Source organism: Salvelinus fontinalis, chromosome 4 (assembly GCF_029448725.1).
Source record: "Salvelinus fontinalis isolate EN_2023a chromosome 4, ASM2944872v1, whole genome shotgun sequence".
NCBI lineage: Eukaryota > Metazoa > Chordata > Actinopteri > Salmoniformes > Salmonidae > Salvelinus > Salvelinus fontinalis.
The window spans coordinates 72,079,736-72,092,665 of record NC_074668.1 but is presented as its reverse complement, the minus strand read 5'-3'; the positions used below and the strand labels follow the sequence as shown (position 1 = coordinate 72,092,665).

Genomic DNA, 12,930 nt, shown 5'->3' with positions numbered 1-12,930 from the left:
TAAAGTTCAGAGGCTTTAGGTTCACTAATGACATGGTGGGAGAGAGAACACCACCAGCCCGATCCACAGAAATGTACAAGCACGGAACAAGCAGAAACAAATACAAACGTTACCCTGTTACTTGAGAATCACTGCGATGCTACACAGACTGGGCTGAACAAATATGTTTAGTAAAAACAAACATTCAGTGGGGAATAAATGTCTGTTTAAAAATCGAGAACTGAAGGCCCAGGGAGAAAATGCATGTGTGTGAACCTGTGTGTGAACGTGTGTTTGTGACTGTGTGTGTGTGTGTGTGTGTGTGTGTGTGTGTGTGTGTGTGTGTGTGTGTGTGTGTGTGTTTGTGTGGAATGAAAGATAGACAACATAGGAAAAGTTAGACTGAGCGACGGCAGGAGCCTCACAGCGCATACAGTAATAACTCACAGAATATATGTTAAAACCATTTAGGGTGTGGCGGCAGTGCAGCGATGACCCATGTGGTGTGTAATGGCTGAGACCCCAGCTGTGTGGAGGAGGAGGAGGAGGAGGAGGTCCTCAGACACTCCATTCATCCATCCGAGGAGGAGGAGAGGAGAGAGGGATGAGGCCAGACACACTGGTTCCTGGGCTGACCTAGTTACCACTGAGTTACTGGGCAGAGGACACGAGCTGACCAGACCAGGACAGGGTCAGTGTAAAACGGTCTAATACACAGGAGAGATCCGCTCTCTCCTCGTCTGCACCAGTCAGAGACAGCGGATACAGTACTCAGATGTCTGAGACATGAGGCATGGCCAGGGAGAAAACAACATGGAAAACAAGGAACCAATACTGCTACTCCCTACTCTCTACTTCTCTGTTTATGTTTAAATAGGACTCCTAGTCTCTGAATTGTTCAGTGCACCAGTGTGTATTCCCTTACGTCTTTGTGCTTATTCATTTACCGACTACATTACTGTTTATTCCTCCACCTCTCTCCATTCCCCCTCTGTTTGCTGTTTCTGGGTAATGTGATGTTATTGGCGGGCTGGTGGAAAAGCCAGCTCTTGATTTGAACTGTGAGGGAGAGAGGGTTGATGGAGAGGGATGATTTGAACTGTGAGGGAGAGAGGGTTGATGGAAAGGGATGATTTGAACTGTGAGGGAGAGAGGGTTGATGGAGAGGGATGATTTGAGCTGTGAGGGGGAGAGGGTTGATGGAGAGGGATGATTTGAACTGTGAGGGAGAGAGGGTTGATGGAGAGGGATGATTTGAACTGTGAGGGAGAGAGGGTTGATGGAGAGGGATGATTTGAACTGTGAGGGAGAGAGGGTTGATGGAGAGGGATGATTTGAGCTGTGAGGGAGAGAGGGTTGATGGAGGGATGATTTGAACTTTGAGGGAGAGAGGGTTGATGGAGAGGGATGATTCGAACTGTGAGGGAGAGAGGGTTGATGGAGAGGGATGATTTGAACTGTGAGGGAGAGGGAGACTTCAGGGTGATGGTGACGAAAACGCCCTGACGAGGGACCTGCGTTTCAGAGTCGGCTTCCTTCCCACCCAACACAACAGCACTTGCGAGGCAAGTTTCGGTTCCCTGCCCCTCCGCACTTTCGTGTGCTTGTCATGTGGCGCTGACGGCAGTGATGACTGTTATTGATATAATTGTATTGAAATCTAGCGGCCATCTGTTCTCTTCGGGGAGGGCGTCCCTCGGCAGTGAAGTGGTTACATGCAGCATATCGCTACTCACAGGGAAAAAAACGTCCTTTTCACATTTTCCCAATGGCTGCTAATAAAATCCAGATGTTCCATGGAGCTCTGTTTCTTTCTTCCTCCCTCCCTCTCTCCTTCTCCCCCATCCCTCCCTCCCTCTCCCCCCATCCCTCCCTCCCTCTCTCCTTCCCCCCCATTCCTCCCTCCCTCTCTCCTTCTCTTCCCTCCCTCTCTCCTTTTCCTCCCTCCCTCCCTTCCTCTCTCCTTCTCCTCCCCCCCTCCCTTTCTCCCCAGCCGCTAACCCAGAGCCATTCCTAAATAAAGGAAAGTATTTGTGACATTCTGCCGCGGCGGGCCGTGCCAAGAACAACTCCCCGGCCTGGCCCATCTGGAGTGTATTAGGACGGCACTGGGCACTGGCACCGGCACCGGCCCGAGACACAGAGACGAGTGTGCGGCCACTCTCAGGGAATCACACAAACACACACATACCAACAAGAACTAACTGGCCTGTTGTTTGGACCCGTCAACATCATAATATGAACAAAAAATACGGCCTCTGCAGTTTGCACCAAGCTTCTACTCATACTGGCAACACAACACAATGGAAGAAAAGCTGGACTTCCAATCGTACCAGACAAGTCCACAGCTGTGTGCTCACAAGCAGCTAAACCATCAATTCTCAGGTGGACTTGTTGCTGTGTTGTTTGTATTCCTGCTGTTGCGGTTCTATCAGACCCATTCAGTAGGGGACGGCGCTCAGAGTGCGTGGGGCTGGCTGGCTGGCAAGAGGCTCCAGGCCCACTGTAAAAAGCTCACACCTGAACATCAATAACTGTCATCTCCGCCACCTGGGGACCCGCCAGCGCCACGGGCACACAGCCGTCACCAGCACATCTGCCAACGCTGAGAGAGAGGGAGGGAGAGAGGACACAGAGCAGAACAGAGAAAAACACCACAACATGGTGGAGAGAGAGAGAGAAGAGAGCGTGGGGGAAGGCACAGGGATATATAAAGTACACTAGAAAGACATAGAAAGACAGAGAGGTGAAGAGAGGTGGAGAGGAAAGGGTTGGGTAGAGGGAGGGGAAGCAAAAAATAAGACATGGAACAGGAGAGAGAGATGCAGGGAGGAGAGGGGGGTGCAGGGAGGATAGGGGGACTTATTTGGCCCAGTTCCTCAGAGAAGTTCTCTTCCTTTGCTCCTTCTCACAGGAGGCAGCCTCAGCCTCTCTCTCTCTCTCTCTCTCTGAGTGACTCTCTCTCTCTGTGTGACTCTCTCTCTCTGTGTGTCTCGCTCTCTCTCTCTCTGTGACTCTCTCTCTCTGTGTGACTCTCTCTCTCTGTGTGTCTCACTCTCTCTCTCTGTGTGTCTCGCTCTCTCTCTCTCTGTGACTCTCTCTCTCTGTGTGTCTCTCTCTCTCTCTCTCTCTGTGTGTGTCTCTCTCTCTCTCTGTGTGTCTCTCTCTCTCTCTGTGTGTGTCTCTCTCTCTCTCTGTGTGACTCTCTCTCTCTGTGACTCTCTCTCTCTGTGTGTGTCTCTCTCTCTCTCTCTGTGTGTCTCTCTCTCTCTCTGTGTGTGTCTCTCTCTCTCTGTGTGACTCTCTCTCTCTGTGTGTCTCGCTCTCTCTCTCTCTGTGACTCTCTCTCTCTGTGTGTGTCTCTCTCTCTCTCTCTCTCTGTGTGTCTCTCTCTCTCTCTCTCTGTGACTCTCTCTCTCTCTGTCTCTCTTGCTCTGTGTCTGTCTCACTCTCTCTCTCTGTGTCTGTCTCACTCTCTCTCTGTGTCTGTCTCACTCTCTCTCTGTCTCACTCTCTCTCTGTCTCACTCTCTCTGTTTCTCCCCAAATTGAGTTGATACTTAATACCTTTCCAGAACAACTTAGAATATTTTTATTTATTTATGTTATGATTAAGATTTATGACAATTTCATTACCGTTGCCTAACTTTGGCCTATTTAACAGTAACGGTAATGGCCTTGCTTTTCCCTAAACACCCATACTATTCAAATTATGGGGGAAAACTGTGCCAAAAATTACCCTCGATCGGAATCTGTTTATACTGTGCACTTACACAAACAAGCTCCCCTATCAAAACACCTGCAGCTTCAACGAACACCAATTAGCTCATCAAGCTTTTAATTACTCTGTTAATTGCATACAGGCAGCATGAAGGGTGGCTTGGGAATAGGGCGAGGAGCCCTCCTGAGGACCCGCCTTGACAATCTGACAAAAACAAAGAAGAACTTTGCCAATGACAACATTGACGCTCAGGCTGCTGTTAACAGCCTGGCTGCCTCGTCGTCATTGTCCCATCAACCATCTGCCACGGGGCTGTGTGACATCACTTCCTGTACAGGACTCTAGCATTTCCTGCCTGAGCCAAACTGGGAGCAGAGAGCGAAGGAGAGAGACAGAGAGAGAGAGAGAGAGACATGTAGTGAGAGTGTGAGTCCATCTGCGAGCTGTACATCTGGGTTAGTTCAGATTGGTCATGGGGAAGGGGAAGGGTGAGCGAGCGTGGTGTGTCACATAAGTGTGGGCATGGGGGCCATTGTCTGTGGGAGAGTTAAAGAAGAGGTCCATACTGTCCAGTGATCTGCTCTCAGTCTGTCATAGAGCACCACCATCCTCTTATCTGTCCAGACCTTCACACTCAGAGCGATGTCAGTGAGATTACATGGGAAATGTTTGCGTCAGGTACCAATATAGATTGGTTTTCCCTGGGCCTTATGTACTTTGTTTGGCTGTTATGAATGATGCCTTCAGAGCCCTCATAATGTTCGCTCTCTCAGCTCCCAGATGCCCCTCTCTATGTGGAGAGGCCATATCCCCATGATAGTCTGACTTGCCTTCCTTCCCCAATACCAGCCTGAGCCCACAGCCCCCATCAGCCCCCTTCCAGACGCCTTTAAAGTCATTGTGGAGAGGAGTGTGGGTGAACACTTAATAACTTTAACTCTATCTCCAGTCAGCGCTCTCTCTCTCTCTCTCCCTCTCTCTCTCTCTCTCTCTCTCTCTCTCTCTCTCTCTGTGTTAGAGGCTCTAGAGGCTGCAGCAGGCAGCAGGAGAGTGTGTTTGGCTGAGGAGGCGTATCCAGGAAACGGTGGCAGGCCCGGACTTCCTGTGTGACAGGTGTGCGATGGGAACGGGGACGGGGGTCTGACAGCTGCTGTCTCCGCTTTCTGTGTGTTTCTCTCTCTCCTCTCTCTCTGGTCAGCTGCAGCCCAGACCTGCTGTGTTTGCTCTGCCTCTTGCGTCACTACTGCTGCTCGTCGCTGCTGTACGGAGCACAAACCTAACACCCCCTGACACACACACCTCCCGACTGACCACACATGGCCTGTCCATCTCCGTCTAACACATTGAGTGTGTTCATTTTTTATATATATATATATTTTTTTATACAGTTTTTGAATCAGTGGACGTGTGAAGGCCCATTGTCTCGTTCCTCTCTCTCATTCTGTGTCTGCGCACAGCGAGCACAAACAGCCAATTGACACCGGCACCTAAGAGACCAAAGAAGCAACATCAAGTCTTGCTGTTCTCACCTCCTCTCAATCGGCAATGTTGAGAACTGGAATCATGTATTTCATTCAGAGCTAAACGGCTGTTCTGTCTGTCACCACTGACACCATCTGCATCCCCCGGTCTGTGACTCCCTATCTCATACCCCTTCACATGCCCCAAGGCACATGCACAATAGCTCATGACATTAGCGGGGAGGCAGACACATAGCGGGTAATCTGTGTCTCTGCTATTCTCCATCACCGCCACCCCATAGGTAGCAACCCGCCTGCGTGGGGACTCCAATCAGGGGAGTCATGTGACAAGTTAAACAGAAGGTTTGACAGCTTCTCCCCCGCAAATCTCCATTTAGCCCGAAGCAAGCAGCACTGGAAGCTCCTGAAATAAATACCAGTGTTTCCTCTGGGACCCGACTGACGGCTGGAATCCACCGTTCAAACCAGGGCCTATTTCCCCCCCCAAAAAAACAGTGAGAGGGAGCAGTCATATAGATGGCCCTATAATTGGCAAGGTAATAGTGTTTGCTAATAGGCTAATTAAAGTAACCTGCTGCCATTCACACAGTGGTTATACAGGCCTAGCCCCTAGCTCACCGTCATGCATAGACAGGGAATCCACACAGAGATGCTTCTCCTGCCTGTGTATCTTCTAGTCTACGGCAACTGCGGGGTTAACTCCTGACTCCGTCTGTCCAGGTTTCTCTCACCACTGTCTCTTCTACTCCTTCAGAACGCTGGCCCTCTGCTCTGGGGAAAGTGTCCTCATATGTCTTTGTTTATCTCCCCCCGTCTCTCTGGCTCTCTCTCCAACTTGGAAATGTCTTCCTCACTTCCACTATCCCTTTGTTATTCTCTCTTTTCCCCCCTCCTGCCCATCTGCCTCCTTCGTTCACTGGTATTACCACTGTGTTGTCTGTCCTCTCTCCGGATATTTCAGAGACTGCTGGAGAACTTTAGCCCCCCACCCCCTAAATCAAAGTCCCCCTGCAGGGATTCAGCCCTAAGGTTTCCTTGGACAGATATGCCCCCCCTCAAAGCACTTTAGTTTTTTTTCTCCCAAAATTCTGACATCAATAAAATCTCGCCCCTCTTTCCACATTTCATATTAAATCCCTGATCTGTGTGGGAACTGAAATGTTCTCCCAGTGAAGTAACAGTTTAGGAACAATACAGCACCTCACATCCTAAGTAGAGGATGTGAGGGGTGTGAGTTAGGGAGGCTGGGCGAGAGATTAAGGTCTGCATGAGTAACCGGGAACACAACGGCACTCGGCTCAAACCCATTTGAAGAATGGCGGAACCATCTGTGGCAAAACTTCTGTTTCCACGAGATAACAGCTTTCTAATTCCACAAATATGTGGAGGCCATATCCCCATGATCGTCTGACTTGCCTTCCTTCCCCAATCCCAGCCTGAGCCCACAGCCCCCATCAGCCCCCTTCCAGACGCCTTTAAAGTCATTGTGGAGAGGAGTGTGGGTGAACACTTAATAACTTTAACTCTATCTCCAGTCAGCGTTACTCTTTCTCTCTCTCTCTCTCTCTCTGTGATAAGGGGCTGGCTGAGGGTGAGGCGGGAGAAAAGGGAGGAACTTATTATATCAGAGTGTGGAGCAGCGATATGAACTTCCCCGCTGTATGTTTGATTAAAAATTGCTCAGTGCTACAGCAGATTATTCCAGTGTGTTTCCTGTGTCTGTCCCTAATCTGCATATCCTATGGGAAGTTGGGAAGAGGGAGGGAGGGTTAACATGAAGTGTCTCTCTCTCTCTGTCATGAGTGTTTTGGCTATAGCTGTCGCCAGTTCACAGGCTCAGTTCTCATAATGAAGTCAGTGTCAGTGATACAATCCATCTGCGTTCACAGACTACACCCCTTGGTTATTCAATGTCACAAAAGAGAATACTGTGTCTGAGGTGCAAGGTTCAAATCAGGGGTTTGTTAATGTGTTCTCTATTTTACTAACGCCGTTGAGCGCTAATTTCATCGAAAACACAACAATAATCATTTTGACTGATTCCTCTTAAAACAGGAAAGCTCAGCTCTGACACCTGAGATCAGCAAAACAATCAGAGGGCAATTCACCGTAAGCATTTATCCCGCGGAGACACGACAAGGTTAAAATAATACGTTTAAGATGAGATTTATATCTTCTCTCAAAGTAAAACAATTCTTAGCAAATGTGATATGGGTCTTGTAACGCTACACTCCGTACCATGGGAAATAAGAGAGGCCCCTTTTCTGTGTAATAATAACACAAAGGAAATGTATGCACGGAATATCTTGTTTTGAGTGAAAGTACAGTATAGTACAGCATATGTTTGTTCTGTAACAAGTGAGAGTGTGTATCCGTGTGGGCGCTGTGTGTCTGTGTGTATATATATGTGTGTATAGTGTGCGTGCATGTGGTTTAGACGTAACTCTCAGCTCCCACACTGCGGTGCCAATGCGTTCCTCATTACTCCAGATGTTTGGGAGCTGGACGGCTCCTCTGCTCTCTGACATTCTGATTCTCCCCTGAGAGGCGGCCATGTCACAGTAATGTCAAACACATGTGGAACACACTGGGGCTCCCAACGCCAGAGTCTTTCCCACTGTTTGGACGGATAAACAGGGAGGGAACCATAGCGATCGACCGCTGGTCTGCCTGCGCCTGAACCCATCACTATGGGCTCACTGGCACCCCAACAGGCAGCTTGGGTTCCCAAGACTGGAGCCTGCCCCCTTCAATGGGCAATAAGAGATACCCACAGAGGCCCGCAAACATGTCCCAGCATGCCTCCATGGGGGTTTAAAATATATTCCATCCACATTGCAGAACTATATGTAGTTATATAATACACGTCAACAATGGCCCTTATCACTCTTACCAGAGAACAAGACTTCACTGTCGATCTCAGAACCCAGTGATTTGAGACACGATCCAGTCCAAAACACTATCTCAGTGTGAATGTCTCGGTCTGCACCTATCTTCACCCACACTGACGAGCGCGCACACACACACACTGACGAGCGCGCACACACACACACACACACACACACACACACACACACACAGACACGTTACCTAAGATTATGGATTTCTCAGCTGCTGCACTTTTCATCATGGCCAGACGCTGCCAGATAAACAAAAGAGAAAAAAAGCCCTTTACTTCTTATTTAGCTCGTCCAAAGAAAGCATTTCTCTGTTTGAGATGAATTTCGTCTCCCTGGGAACGTAACTGGCACTTGAACGCGCTCTTTGGCCGCTAATGTTCAAATCATGGGAGAGGACAGAGCTGTGTGTGAGATACCAGACAAATACATCAAAACAGTTGGGTGCTCACACCCTGACAGCTCGGACCTGTGTGCATGCAGTCTCTTGGTGCGTAGCCTCTTCGGGTGGTACCTTGGTCATGTAATTGCACAATAGTATTAATGCATTATAGGAATTAGGTTCACAGGGTAATCTGCCGGCTGCTTACAGGTTGGGATTCCAGGACAGTGGAACATTCACGGTAAATCCACTGTTGCACACAACACACAGGTGGCTTACAAACCGCAGCCTCTGCGCACTGGGCAAATCAGCCCACGCAGAGTTGCTTGCTGTGTTCTTAATTCACTGTTATACTCAATGCCTCCCATATACTTATGCTGACCAATCTCCTACTTAGATTTAGTATACACTATTGTCTCTACTCTCTATAATAGGTTACTCAGAACTACATTATACTACGTGTACATACACGCATATGAAATGGATTATTTTTTACACAGATGAGAATCTAGTCATCCTGTTGTCATGGTAGTGAGTGTTGCTATGGTGCGTTTGTGCACAGTACAGTATATGCCGTATTCAGGGATGATGGCTCTGGCAATTGTCGTTTGGCCTGTGAGTCCAGGTGTCTGTGTGTTCTGCTGACCAGCTGACCCTCTCTCCTCTCCTCTCCTCTCCCCTCCACAAACACACACACACACATACTCTGCCAGCCGGCTGCGTGCTCCCGCCCACTGCCATCTGCTCCTCTCATTAATTAGAAGACGGCCAACTTCACCTGCACCGCCCGCACTCAAATTACAATAATTACCTGTCACATGCACAAGCCCGCCACCCCGCTCCCCACCGCACTCCCCACCCCACCCCACCCCACTCCCCACCACACTCCCCACCCCGCACCCCACCACACTCCCCACCACGCTCCCCACACCGCTCCCCACCCCGCTCCCCACCACGCTCCCCACCTCGCTCCCCACCACGCTCCCCACCATGCTCACCACCCCGCTCCCCACCACGCTCCCCACCTCGCTCCCCACCACGCTCCCCACCATGCTCACCACCCCGCTTCCCACCACGCTCCCCACCACGCTTCCCACCCCACTCCGGCTGCAGGTCACTGTGCTGTGACATTGTCACCTGGCGAACAAACCGGCACGGGGACCAGGCAACAGACACTATCACCTTCAACAAACAACATGGCCTACCCTGCCATGAGTGACCAATAAGGACACTCTCCTGTGTAACTAAGTGAATGTCATAAATAATCTGTATTTTTTTTTTTAAATACAGTATGCAAATCACATTTTATTGCTATTATAAACTGGTTACCAGCATAATTAGAACAGTTAAAGTAAATGTTTTGTCATACCCGTGGTATACGGTCTGATATACCACGGCTTTCAGCCAATCAGCATTCAGGGCTCGAACCACCCGGTTTATAATAGTATATAACCCCCTGGTCATAGCTTCAGTATGTTTCTGTTACCACTGTGGGGTGAGTTATGATGCCTCAAAGTGGGGCTCTTAGGGTCTATGAGGACTGGTGTTTGTCAGGCAGCAGCCAGCGAGCTACACACTGCATGGTCTGCGTCTCTGCTTCTGTCCAGAGGAGGCCGGTGAGACTCCATCACTGCACTACAACATCTCTCTATTGGCATGTGGCTTTGGCACAAGAGCACGTATCTCGTTTAAAAAACTTTTTTTTCCTCCTGTGGTATTTTTCCGTCTGCCCATTAAACGGGAGGGAGACATCCATACGAGTGTGGTAGTAGCAGAGACGGAATAAACGCCAGTGGGGTAATGAATGGTTTTCTTTAAGAGAGGCACTTAATGATGAAGTGGGGACATCTGACTTTGGAGAACAGTGGCGGGCGGGGGGGATGTTTGGTGGTAATGTGCGGTAATGCTGAATGGCTGTAGTGTGGTTTCACCTTTGGATCTCTCCATCTATTGTCTGTCTATTATCAGCTGTTCAATTATTCACCTGATCTTTACCGCCAGGGCCAATTAAATAGTAAATTCATGTGATGTCCTGCAGAGAAAATGTCCTCTGTTTTCACAGAGAAGAATCCACTGATGGATATCAGAGTTCGTGCAGGCTCAAGTGAGTGACTTTTTGGCCAAGATGAGTCATCTACACAGAGGAATCTTTCTTTAAGTTATATTTATTCATCTTTCATACACTGAGTATACAAAACATTAAGAACACCTGCTCTTTCCATGGCATAGACTGACCAGGTGAATCCAGGTGAAAGCTATGATCCCTTATTGATGTAATCTGTTCGATCCACTTCAATCAGTGTAGATGAACGGGGAGGAGACACTTGAGACGTGGATTGTGTATGTCTCAATTGAATGGGTGAATGGGCAAGACAAAGGATTTAAGAGCTTTTGAACGGGGTATGTGAGTAGGTGCCAGCCGCACCGGTTTGTGTCAAGAACTGAATAACTGTTTTTCACCCTAAACAGTTTCCTGTGTGTATCAAGAATGGTCCACCACCCAAAGGACATCCAGTCAACTTGACACAACCGTGGGAAGCATTGCAGTCAACATGGGCCAGCATCCCTGTGGAACGCTTTCGAACACCTTGCAGAGTCCATGCCCCGACAAATTGAGGCTGTTCTGAGGGCAAAATGGGGTTGGGTGCAACTCGAATATTAGGAAGGTGTTCCTAATGTTTGGTATACTCAGTGTATATCTAGTTTAGAATGTCTTCTAATTGTATTTCGTTTGAGATGTTTCATTAAATAATATTGCTTCCAACCCAATTCATTTTCTCTTTCACTAGGCTAGAGCAATGTTGTTACTTTGTCTGTCTGGCAGCAATGCCAATAGGCTGTCTCGTCGATGTGCTCGTCTTCTACTCTCTGACGCCCAATACAGTTCTGCTCACTCATTATCCTGGCTGGCACAGACACCAGCTCCATATTGCATTTTCTGGCCTTGAAACTGAGAGGCGCCGTTTTTGTGAATTGAATATCTGGCAATTGACCCACTGTGGAGTCTGATCATCACACCCAGGAGATGAGAGATCGGCGTAAGTGCATGGGCTGAGGGTGGTTCACGTGCGGCCAGCTGTCTTTCACCTGTGCACCGCTAAAGGGGAGAAGAGAGGTGAGAGAGGCCTTTCAATTCCAGGCCACCTATTCCAGAATTTCACACCATGGGAGATGATCAGGTTATTCCAGGTTATGTGCACATGTTAGCCTAGGCTTCTATAAATGGTTTGGCCCATTCAGTTTGTGTGCAATATATAATCTACCGTGCCTCTGTAACACATGATAATATAGTATAAATATATATAATAAAATAATATATCACAGCCCATGAGATGTAGGTTATTTACTGGCCCTTCCTCTGATTTGTGACAACAGGGCAGGGCCTGGTCCGAATACTTTGAACATGCATCCTTCCTTCAATCACGTATCACTCAAGGAAGGCACCCACAAGATATCAAAACAAAACCAAGGCCTAAGCCTACGATCCAAACGCATTACTTCTTTCAGTCAGTACTTTGATGTGGGAGTTGTGGTGAGGTACAGGTACCACCACCGGAAGAAGACACGAGAGACGCTAGAGTACAAAGCCCTAAAAACCACAACCCGACCCAACAACTGTATATTTACGCCTCCATGTTCCATCACACAAGGAGTTTCGCGCGCTCTCATCTGCACCAGCAAAAACACCACATCATGTGCCGTTAGTTTCATTAATGTAGGCCTACTATATCTGGGAGAACGAATTCATCTAAAGACCACCTGTATCCAGAGGAAGGCAGACGCTTTATGGCCCCACATTTGCTATAAACAAACATTGCTAGGAAATGTGCTAAAATACATAGCCTGTATTTATATCGACGTATAAACGTTTTAACTTCTCTGTTGTTTGAGATGAAATATGCCTACTAGTTATTTATACTAGTTTACCATTAATATTATAGACATATGAAAAGTTGTCTTATCAAGTGTGTGATATGGCTTATTGAAGCTACAATGCTTTCAATTTGGCTGATACATTGTTGCCTCTTCATCACAAATTCTACATCAGCACAATTGTTTTAGCCTATAATCTTATGTTTTTCCAAAGAAGAGAACCATCATCCAATAGGCCACATCGACTGCAGTGTCTGTGTCAAAATAAAACCATTCATATGGAAACATTTTGATTCAACGCCATCAATGGGGAAGCACTGAAACTATACTGAACATCAATGTTTACTGTTTAATAACATGAATGAAAGCTCCTGTAAAAATAGCTGACAATGCGGAAAACCTGAACAACGAAAGTAGGTAGGAGTCAACAACTTTATGCAAAAAAGTCAAGAAAAACGGTATAATAACACATTATTTCTAATCGATAAGGGAATTGTATTATTGCCCTTGAAAGTCTAACTTTTTACATGTTATTTAACATAATATAGGAAGAGTATTGGTTATAATTAAAGATCTGCATAATAATTTATGCAGTTAT

At 47.7% G+C, this 12,930-nt stretch overlaps 1 protein-coding gene across 6 annotated transcripts in view; it reads right to left on the bottom strand.

Annotated features, from left to right (window-relative positions):
- cbfa2t3 (CBFA2/RUNX1 partner transcriptional co-repressor 3) overlaps positions 1 to 12,930 on the bottom strand; it is a 58,022-nt gene that overhangs the window by 36,838 nt on the left and 8,254 nt on the right. The window lies entirely within an intron of this gene.